This window comes from Aptenodytes forsteri, unplaced genomic scaffold (assembly GCF_000699145.1).
Source record: "Aptenodytes forsteri isolate BGI_AS27 unplaced genomic scaffold, ASM69914v1 Scaffold251, whole genome shotgun sequence".
Taxonomy (NCBI): Eukaryota; Metazoa; Chordata; class Aves; order Sphenisciformes; family Spheniscidae; genus Aptenodytes; species Aptenodytes forsteri.
In genome coordinates this window covers 363,202-374,956 of record NW_008794082.1, presented here as the reverse complement: position 1 = coordinate 374,956, position 11,755 = coordinate 363,202, and the positions used below count along the sequence as shown (strand labels likewise).

At 39.1% G+C, this 11,755-nt stretch overlaps 1 protein-coding gene across 2 annotated transcripts in view; it reads left to right on the top strand.

Moving 5' to 3' along the window:
* Positions 1-340: 340 nt before the first annotated feature.
* Positions 341-11,755, top strand: part of BBX (BBX, HMG-box containing) — a 150,172-nt gene continuing 138,757 nt past the window's right edge. The window contains exon 1 of one of the 2 annotated variants that reach the window (XM_019470329.1): positions 341-425. The gene's annotated coding sequence lies outside the window, so the exon portion shown is untranslated. The remainder of the gene's footprint in view (positions 426-11,755) is intronic. The other variant, XM_009272785.2, reaches the window with a different exon arrangement.

The window sequence follows — 11,755 nt, the reverse complement described above, 5'->3', positions numbered from 1 at the left end:
TTACGTGATGCATCCCTATGTGTATGTATATATGTCTGTGTGTGCACATGAACATGCATCCGTGTGTACGAGAGACACAGAGGAAAAATAACCCACCCTGCTGATGCACACTCAGATGATTTGCTCCATTTGCCCAGTCCTAATGCCCTTTAAAGACACGGTGCATCTTTTGTTTGCTCCTTACGGTTTCCTGCGACTGTCATCTTGTTTTAATGACAACTTATCTGGGGTGGGGTTGAGGAGGAAGCAAGTTTCAAGTTTTGGGATCTCTCCTCTTGTTGGCGTTGTGGTGAGTTGCAATATTGTAAAATCATGGTGTGCTGATGATGTGCCTTTATTTGATACTTTATAGGTCACTATCACATGACAAAGGCTTTGAGACAGCTTCGTCTTCGTCTGTCTGTAATTTCCATTTGCCCTCCTGGGTAAGTATGTAAACTGTATACATGGAAAAAGAACTCGGTTGTTGTTGATGAGATAGAGGTCCTCGTGCTGCCACTTTTTACGTGGAAGATGCTTGTTCAGGTTTTAGCGCCTCAGAAAACATGTCTTCTCTGGGTGCTCATAGCAACTGCTAGATTACAAAGTTCGTATGTAGGGGTGGGTCTGAATAACCTGAGAATTAAAAGTCTGTGCGTATTCAGATCTCTCTTCACTTCTTTTCTTTTTTCTTGTTTTTTTCTTAAACCTTGTTTCATAAAGATAATCAGCTGATTGACTTAAGGCAAAAGTTTTAAACCAAAGTAACATTAGAATATGCAAAGTGCAACACACAGGTCAAAAACCTAATGAGAATGTAAAGTCCTTTTAAAATTCAGCGGTAAGAAAAATATGAAAATATAAACAGAATAGGTAATTTGAAATCTCTGGAGGTCCAGAATCAGTGAGAAGTTTAGCAGAACTGTAATATTACTGCAACAGGAGTTGGTTCAGTTTTAACATGTAAACTGAGAGCTAATTAGAATTCCATCCATGCTCTTCCTGTGTTAACTGTTTTCTCTTTTGGCATTGATTAATGCAGGTACCTATCAATTTGAAAGATGACTCTTAGTGACTAATTTACTAGTATTCCTAAGCTTTCAGGTACACAACTTTTTTTTTATCTGTATGCTGGGAAAAGTTTTGACACCTTTTGAAGGGTTTGACATCTTTTAAGCTGAAGTAGAAGTGGTAGTTTAAATAAGAGGTTCTAAATTTATGGGGTCACATTCATAGATGAAATAAAATGAGTGGCACTTGGAGCACTTCTCATAGAATCTCCCGTGGTTGCACTGAACTGCATTTGGCCCAAAATGGGGAAGTGGGAGGTAATATTTTTTTATGATACTATTGTGTACATAATTAAGACAAGACATGTATTTGGGGTAAGCTTAGTACTCATAAATGCGAATGATTAATAACATACTCTTGACCTTTTCCAGGCAGTGTATAGCAGACGTAGGGTAAGTGATGGTCCCAAACACGCTGGCTCGAAGGGGGCTGTTGGGAACAGCTGTTCTGGTGTGATATTATGACCACAAAACTAGTCTTAAGGCTGGGATAAGCACTATGGGGAGACGGTTCGAAGGGAGGATTCTGCCTGTTTTCCAGTTCCTGTAGAATTACACCCAAATTTCAGTTTTTCAGATTTTGTGGGCAGTGAAGTTGGTACATGTAGATCTGAGAGTATAAACATCAAATTAAATTACTGAAATTCTTTATGACAGACTAGTTGCATAGGAGAATATTGCTTTCAGTTTTATAGCATTACTGACGAGGATCATGTTCTGTGTAGAGTAATTGGTGCAACAATTTTCACAAAGTAAAAACATATTGGGAAATTCAAAAACTGGCATATAGGCTTCAAACTGTTGTTCAGAGCTGAATACAAATGCACTGATTTCTGAACTTAATTTTCTGTGTTTTCAGGTAAGAGTCAGATTAGAGTGCTATAAGTGCCAAGGACTTTTTCTTTATTTGGAGTAGTAGTAAAGGGTAGTGAACAAGAATAGCTCAGGGACCTTGCTTCAGGTAGTATCTTCAGTCATTATCTGGTTTTAGTTTTATGTGATGAAGTGTTCTGGATACATGGAATTTTGGTCCTAGAAATGAAGTGATGATCATAATCTGCCCACAACTTTAAGAGGAGTGGACCTTGATTCTGTGTGGAGTGCTAAATGTAGGTCTTACCTGATGTTGAACTGGCGTGAACAAATTACAAAGAAACGAAGGGTAGGGTATGTTTTTGATGAAAGAGTCATAATAGAAGCTTTAGAGGAAGCAGAGAAATATATTTCCTCATAGCTTAAAAAAAGGTAATAAAAATAATATGCCTAGTTAAGGGGAGAATAGAGATTTCATTAGATTTGTCCATGACTAGAAACTTCCATTTACTTTAGGGAGCTTTTATTTTGGTAAAAGGGAAGATTTCTTTTATTAAACAGTTCACAGTAAAGTAACCTTTCATGAATGGAGTTCAGTAATTCAGTCTTGACGTACAGGAGAGACACCTGGGTTCTGGTCTTGGTTAAGAAATGCTGGGTGCAGTGCTGGTGTGTCACAAGCTACAAGGGGGTGAGCTGCTTAGCAAGGGGCCTTGTGAATGCTTCAAAAATTGGCCCATGGTCTTAAAAGATTGTTGCATACTACTGTCCCTCTTGACACCGCAAGCTGATAAACCATTTCAAGCAGACACATAATTTAGCAGAAACATAACTGGCTTCTGTGTTGAGGTAAACTCAGAGTATTTAAGAAGCTTGCCCTTGATGCTTCTGAGTTTTTTGCGGGCTGCTTGCCATAAACCTGTCGCCTGCAAAACTTCCATTGGTTTCAGCAGGAGGGAGGTTTATTATGGAAAGGAGTGTAGGAGTGATGGTGAGAGGAATTTGTCCATGTTTATTTTCCCGTTCAAGGAAGAAAACCTTTCTTTTTCGTAGCTGTTGTGTGAATAATTAAAGATACTAAATGTCAGTTTTCCACATAAAATACCAGAGGTAATTGTGCAGTTATTTTATAGCTAACATTTTTCCTTTTCATCCAGAATGATCTTAATACACTTTATTTGTAAATTAGCAGTTCCATAGGTTGCGATCCTGTAAGCATGTGAATACCTTTGAGCAGATGACAAGTCTTGTTAAATTCACTGATACGATTGCTCACATTCAGAGCTTAAAGTTATTCGAAGTTGCTGCCGCTCGTGGTCTGCAGGCTGAGGATACGCAACGTCTCTGAAGCTCAGTCAACATGGCGTTAGGCAGGGCAGTCTTCTGGCATAGAGCTGGTAGCACAGAGTGGTATGAAGAAAGGAAATTTTGACCAAGTGAGCTGGGGAGAGTTACTCTTCCATTGCGCATAGCAGTTGGGAAGGTGCAGGTGAGGTAGACACGACCTGCGGTGTGTAAGGCTCTGCTGTCATGTGAAAGCTGTAAATGCATCTGCAGTGAAATCTGGGCACCTGGGAGGTGAAACACTGCCTCTCTTTCGACGGTATGTGGCACTTGCAGTGTTCAGGCCTCCCTGTTTCTTTGAAGGTGGCTCCTTGGTGGAGGAAGGTACTATAAATTACAGTTGGAACTGAAATGAAACTCTGATTTTAATTTCTGAGTGTGCCACAGGCTGTCTCTGTGAGTTCTGGCAAGCGATGTAGTCAAAACCAGAGGCCACTTTCCAAATTTTGGACCCAAGTCGAACTTCCTGTGCCCTGCCACGAGGGTGGCCCGCTGCAGCTGCCGGTGGAGTCAGCGGCACTGCTGTGGCCCGCTGGTGGCTTCCAGGGTCAGAGTTTACTCTTGGAAGCACAGCCATATGTCCCTTTGCCACCTGCAAATGGAGACTAAGGGTACTTCCCTGTATCATGAAATCATATGGTGCCCATATATTGGGACAGTTTTCCGAAGTGAATTAAGTTGGTTTTAAAGCAGTGTGGATCCTGTTTTACCTTACTGTAACCTTAATAATTTGCTTTCTTTATTACTTGGGAGTCTATAAAGCTGGATTGAAATAGTAGTTGTATGTATTTCAAAATATTCTTGAGAAGAAACAGGAAAAAGTCACTTTCTGACTTCTGTAGTATTTACTTTATTTCTTTTCTTTCTACCATGTTCCCCCCACCCCCCTTTCCTGGGGTATCACTGTCAGAAGCTTTTTCATTCTGTTTTATGTCGAAAGATTATTAGGACTTACTTCCTTTTTGTTATTTTATTTTTTTAAGATTGGTAATGATACAGTGTTTCTGTCCGAGAGCAATGTGGTGAGCCTGGTACTAGTGGACGTGTGAATTTCACAAGACTTCTACAGCTGTCACCCTTCTTGACAGTTTCAGAAGGGGTAAGACCTGAACCAGCACAAGGATTACTCTAACTTACAAGAATGGCTTGATGGGCTGCTGTTAGATTGCATTGCTTAGAAAAGAAAAAAAAAAAAATCACATGGTATTCTCTCTCAATAATAATGATATTATTAATAATTGGCAGTTGTAGGCATTGCCTTATTCATGTGCTTATGTCCTGTCTGGCAAAGTACATAAGCCATACTGTAATCATACACCTCAAAACAAGGAACAATCATTTTTATCCCTGTTTTAGGCATCTGAGATACAAAGCAGTGAAGGATCCTAGGCTTGCCTGCAGTCACTTAGCAGGTTAGCATTAGCAGGAAATGGAATAAAATCCACATCTGACTCCTTAGTTTTGTGTCCTTTCCCTTGGTGTATGCTACAACTCTGAAGCTTTCCTGGTAAATGCATGTCTTGACATGTGAGTAGTCTCACTGAATTCTGTGCCAGGTGGGCATCTTTTGCTAATACTCAACTTTCATTCATAATGCTACTTTTTAAAAGGAAAAAAAAAAAACCACCTTCAAAACAGTGTGAAGTTACTGACTTTCAATTCAGTTATATTTATTGACAGGAGAGTCTAAAGTAGGAGAGCTTCCTTAAGAGTTTTTGCCACTAAATGTGGTATTTAAGCTGCTGTGTATATTACACTATTTATTTAATACTAACTTCCTTGTATTAACTTTATGGAGTAAGATACTGGTTTTCATAGCAAAGTTCTTAAAAGATGCATTGATCTAAAATAGTTCTTTACAATTAAATTATTTTTTATTCATAATCTAATGTGAAATCACAATTTTCTTATGAAACATGGAATTGACAGAAGCAGTTACTTTGACACAGTATTGTCATAAATAGGGTAACTTACTAATTTGAACTTTTATTTCTAAACGTGCTAAACATACTTCTTCCTGTAAGATTTTCAGATTTGCTGATTACTAGTGTTTTGTTACTGAGAATATGGGTTGGCTTTGATTTTAAAATAGGAGTTGTATTGAAGGAGGAAAGCATACTTTACTAATGCCTGAGCGTAGACCTAATTGTAGTATTCTCACAATGACAGCAGCATTTTATTATTTTTAATATTTATAAATTTGATTACATAAAAGATGAATCAACAAAGAGGAAGAGCATGGTTTTGACACTTTCCAGTGTTCGTGCCTTTTCCTTTATAGTACACAAATGCATAATGTAATAGCAAGTTCTTATGAGCATGGACAATTCAGCATGTGAAAATAAACTAGCTTCAGGCAGATCCGAGTAGAAAGAAAGCTAGTACAACAAAATCTCAATTTTTAGTGAGGGAAAGGAAAGTTAACAGGATTTTATGGGACTATACTAAGAAAATCAGTAGCTTAGGAAGCATGGAATTTTTATTGTCAGAAATCTTCCACGTGGGTGTTTCAATATAAGAGATTTTATAAAATGTAGCAATCGCTGAAAATAAGAAACAGCATTTTATTGACCCTTCATGTCAGAGAGCCTCATTCAGCGAAGATAAAAATAATTCCGTGGACTTGGACAACATGGGATCTATGGAAGTTAATTCAAGTGGAAGCTCTCTTGACAAGAAGCTTAACAAATCCTGTCTACACCTTCCCTTGCTAGGGGAAGTGGAGGGGTGTGTCTTCCCTCCGCCTGTTTGGTGTTTTTTGTTTGGGTTTTTTTATTATTTTTTCTTTCTGAAAGGCAATATGTATTTAGCAAATTGTTGAGGAGTCTGCTTTGAGACATTGTGAAACCACACTAACTGCATGCCCGGCTGTGGGGTTACTCTCCTCTTATGCAGGTGTAGCAACAGGAAGACTTCTGCCATCCACACTCTCAGGAGGAGCTTCATGCTGCTCTTCTGAAACCCGGAGTTCCCTGCAGCAAGGCCGGGCGCACACGTTAAAGGCCTGCTCCTTGGTACTGTTGATGAGAGCTGAACTGGCCCATGGCAGGATTCAAGTGAGGAAAGCTTAAACCTGGTCCTGGGCCTCTGGTGGGCTGGGTCATGGATTGGTGACTACACTGTACTGCTGAGCGTGCTGGGCAGTACTTTACTGCTGTTGGGTTGATGGCTTTCAACCTATACCTTTCAGTTCTTTCCCCACTATGTTTTTTTGTGCCAGCTATGTAAGGACTTTTAAATATATGCCCTGTCAGAAGTTGTTTGTCTTTTTGGTTTTGTTTTTGGGTTTTGTTTTTTCATTTGTACCCATGTCCTACACAATCAGGAGTTATCCAGCAATGGCAGTGGGTAAGGCATGTCACACGATAATAGTTAGGATTATATCTCTTGTGCTAGAATAGTAAGTCTTCACTCTTCAGCCTGTGTGTTCTTTTATGAAGCAAATAATCCTAGGGTTTTGTTTGTGTATGTGAGAGAATGCATTATTTTGTGGTTGTCAAAGCAATATTTAAGAGAAAGACATCACGAGAGATTTGGAGATGAAGCTGGATAAAGAAAACCTTGGGAGAGAATGGAAGGAGTGAGAGAGAACTTGATTTCTTCTTATTTCAGCCTCTTCAGTGTGAAGTAACTCTACGAAAGTCAGTGGAGCTGAAATGTTGCGATGTTCTACATTAAAATCTGTCCGTGACATTTGGGAGGAAGTTGCTTTGTTTTGCCAGGTTGATGAAAAAGGCATTTTTGTGGTTGGCCATGTTTTAATTTGCTTTCCACAAGTGGTCTTTGAGCCACATCGTGCCTACAGTCATCTACAGTTAGCAACATCATGCTGATTTTTTTTTTTTTTTTTTTCCCCCCCTCCTTATGGGATGAAGTACAGGAACATCAATGTATCTTGTCCTAACTACTGAAGAGCTGAATCCTGCAGCTACAACTGCAATTGGATTCCTGAACAAAAAGCCAGAACCAGAGCTGCATCAGCAATGTGCACCCCTTCACAGATCTGCTGCCTGAAGTTGCCGGTGGCCTGTAATTCCTCAGGAAAGCTGCAGATTCCACATTATTCTTAATTATTGATGTGCAGAGAGTCCTGCCAGGGTCATGCACCCGTTGTACTCAGCGATCAGCGCACAAGCTTATAGGCAGTCCCTGACCTGATGATGAGCAATGCAGGAAGGGCTAGGAATAGAGACATTGCTGAAATACTCAGAGTTCCCATAAATGAGAAGAGGGTGTAAGAACATAAAGTGTGAGAATGCCATTTGGTAGATAATATGTTTTCTGGCACGTATGCCATTTTGTTCAAATGTGTTTGCTTCCCAAGCTGGTTATGTGGCTAGGCAAAGAAAGCATTCTGATGTACTGCAAACCAATGGTTGGAAATGATAGATTTGGAAAGAAGTAGTATTATCACCTCCACTTCATTGGTATGTCTGGCTTCAGATGTTCTTTGTCTTTGCAGAAGGTTTCTTTATACCCAGATTTCATGTTGAAGAGTGCAAAATTCCTGCCTGGCTCAGTTCTAATCAGTGAGTGCTCCGTGCCACAAACTTGTGAGTTTCAGGGTTTAGCTCTTGTTTGAATATGTTTGTAATCTTTTTTTCTTATTTAAGTAAAGTGTCTTTATTTGTATTTCTTCCCTCTAATTTGTTTGAGATACTCTTTCATGCATTGTGTTAAACATCAGTCATCAAGTACTCATAATATATTTTGAAACAAGTATGCAAAATTGCAGCATGATCCAGCACTGATTACAGAGCTATGGCATATGAATTAATAAGAAAATAAAAACAGTATCATTAATTTCCAGCTGCTTTTGAGAAACAGGTGTTTATAGGGGGAAATTTAGTGTCTGCAAAATGAAGAATGACAAAACTGGTAGCAAATATATTAATGCAAGTAACTATTCACAAGTTACTTCCTCTGTTCTATTGATTAAAAATGGGTTCCAGTGCTGAAAGAGTAAGCAGAAGCTCCAGTGCCATTCTTTTAAAAGTGTTGGACTAAAAGAAGACAGGTGGCAGAACTAGAGCGAGGGGATGAAGTTTTTAACTTTATTTCGTAGTATAGAAAACCTTAAATAAGGGAAGTAAATTATGGATAGCTAAGTGTAACAGTTGGTTGAATGTGTCCATTTCCCATTAATATGAGAGAGAATTGCCCGTGTGTGAGGGGAAAATTATCTTTTAAGTGTTTCCCTTGGTAGTAAATCCATACTTTCCTTGCATCTCTTGTATGTGCTTGCTTGTGTTCATCTGTCTCACCTCAGCATTGTGTACCAAAGCAGCAGAAGGTAAATAAAGTCTATGGTTAAAAGTGACCCAGGCAAAATCTTACACTGTGAGGGCCCTCACCACGGTTTGGACCATCAGTTTCCTTTGGAGGAAGCTGTCGAAGGGATCTGGATGCTCACTTGCAGGCTTTGAAGTCTCTAAGTTTGCTGTTACTCAGGGCTGGCCTGTTGTTCAGGTGGGAGCTCCAAAGCAAGCTTTGGGCCTGCGTGCCTGCAAAGTCTTCCTGGTTTTTAATCGGCAAAGGAAGATCCTGCCCTCCTGAGAGACATGTCTAGAGGAAACAGATTATTTATTTATATAGTGAAGTGGACTCTCAAGGATGTCCCTGTCAAGCTTTCTGTTTTGCTGTGCTGTGTGGTGATGGGGCCAAAGCAAGTGAGAAGATGCTGGAGTGCGGGGAGGGAAGCACCTGAGAAAACTAGCCAGATACTGTGTTTTGTCTAAGAATTGTCCTGCTGGTTTCTGTGCCACGGGTGATTTAGTTTCTGTGTGCAGTCTTGCTTTCCTGGATGGACCCACAGGGCTGCATTTGAAGTTTACTGTTATTCTTCACTTACGGAGATAGAAAGAGAGAAATCGAAACGGGTGTCACAGACATCCCCATGCAATCGGTCGCAGGAGAGAAGGGCACAGTGCAGGTCTTCCAGTGAGGACAGTACGTGTTCTTATTCAAGGATCCTAGAGAAAAAAAGTCTTTGAGTGGGGCATGGTGTTTTGTGGAGCGCTAACAGGCTTTGCAGAGATTGAGCAGGGCTGAAGGAGAGAGTGGGGGGAGGCACAGTGAAAGCAGGGAGGTTTTTACACCTCGTATTCCTGGCCCTTGTGAGCCCCTCTGTACGTACGCTTACGTGTCTGATGCCTTGACATTCCAGTTATACCTATTGAGCTGACTTAAATCATGATTTTGGTCAGTAAACACTTGGTTTAAATTGGTGCTTTTAATCTCATTTTGCTTTGGTGTTTTTGTATTTGTTTTCTCAGAAGCAATCTCTATTGGTAGATGACTGTTAAAATATGTTGCTAAATATAGACTTTACACTAAATTTGGTACTACTTTTTTGTTAGTTCAGAGGACGCACTGTATGCCTGCACACTTTCTAAGCGATTATGTGGCTTACATGCATTTATTTAGATTGCAACTGTTAAGAAAGTTTTGCTTTAGGACATGACAAATTATGCTTTTTTTAAATTGTGGCCTTTAAAAATGTCCTATTTAATAAAGCTACACACTCATGCACAAACACACACGTGCACACAAGTTAATGCAAATAGAGTTTGCACATAAAATGTAAGCAAAGTATTATCCCTAATAAGGTAACCGATTCCACTGTAACCGAATGCAAGCTTTTAGAACTAGCAGAACTCAAACTTCTCTGCTTTGCTTTCTCAGATGAGGAGGAAAACAAGTGATCTTGCTTTTTCAGTTCCCAGTTAGTTTCTCAACTTTATATCAAATTCCACTAAGTGACTCACAGAGCAAAAACATTTTCTCTGGAAATGCAGTGGAAGTTACTACTTTCAGGTACCTTAGTTCTAAACCTAATGCTTGTCCATGGTCCTTCGATGAAGACTTACCTGTTCAGTATTTGAACTTCGTTTACAGTTTTGACATCAAACATCTGTAATTTATTTTAATTTAATATAAATTGAGTTATATAATATTACAGTAGAACTTAACATTGGTTTGTCATAATTTAAAGGTAAATTACAATTAGATTTTTTTTATTAAAATACATTTAGCATCAATAACACCTGATTGAAATTCGAGTCTGATTTCTTTGTTCAGAAAGGATTCATTTGTAACTGTATCTGTTTCTGTTAAGCTGAATATATTTTCTCAGATGACTTCAGTATCCATTATCCAAAGTTTCCGTTTGCAATAACGGATGCCTTGGGCAGTATCTTCCGCCATTAAGGAATGCAGAGTAGCTCACTAGGTGACACTGTTGCCATATTAACCTTTATTTGTGGGAGCTAGACCCCTCTGTAGCTTCTAGCAGATATAAATCAACAGATACCCCTCTGTTTACACAGTTACATACTTAACGTAAAAAAAAAAAAAAGTTGTTATTATTTTAAAATTGCTGTTGCAAGCTTTCCTCTAGATTATGTGGCATGTGACTGTGATTTTAATGGTTGAGAGGGGACTTTATAACTTCCAGGAATGAATCTAACACCACTGGTGTCCAGAAACCAAAAAGTGAAACCAAGTTGGTTAATTGATGCTGAAGGTATTACTAATGTATTAGATGAAGAAAGAGTAAGGAAAATAAATTAAAAAAATTGGTAAATATGTCATAGCAACTCTGTGGGCTAACATGGGTAAAGAATTCTAACCCCCACCCTACCAAAATGTTAATAGCATCTGGGCAGAGTCAGAGAGCTTGATAATATGTATTGACTCTGCAGGTCCATGCAGTTTTTCTGCAGCGGGGGAACCATGTAGCAGTATGTGTGACCATTAAGGAATGCAGAGTTAGACCTCAGGTAGTAGAAGGGCTGTGCTCAGAAATGTGGAGTGTGCCTGAGGCCTGGTGGCACAGTTACACAAACTACTCATATATTGCAATTTTGCCCCCGCCCCCCCAAAGGAGGAGTTACACACTTCAAGAAGTGTTTTTATGGCCTTCTCTGCCTAGTGCAAACATAGGTTTCGTGCTCCTGTCTTTGTCCTGTTTTTCCATATTCTTTCATATCTATGTATAGGGTATTCAAAGTCTCGACTGTTATTGTGGTCTTGTATAACTAAATATAAAAAGATAAGATTAGAAGGCTAAATAGAAATTAGAAGAAAATCAAAGCAAAGGTCAAAAAGCTATTGTAGGTCACAAATATTTAAGACAGTCAATTTTTAAAAAAGAAAAATAAAACAAACCTTCCTTAAAAAATTAAAATGGGAAAACTACTGAGTATTACCTACTTTCTTAAGAAGAGAACAAGCCAAAGTAAGATGAATCACTGATCCTGAAAGGGTCGTCATTCTCATTTTCACATACATTTGGTACAAGATCAGTAAGAAAATAAAGTAGTTGCGTATTTAGGCAACTTTTCTGATGGAAGCTGTTTATTGCTGAAGCATTCATGTTTTATGAAGCTGCCCTAAAACAATTAGCTCTTGTTTAGCATAAGTGTTTAAACAGAATGCTTTACTAATGCAGCTGATTTTATAGTTATTGCATTTCCATAGGATTGAACTATTCTTGTTCAACTTGCTTCCCCCCCCCCCCCCCCCCTTTATATTCTAAGATTTTGAGT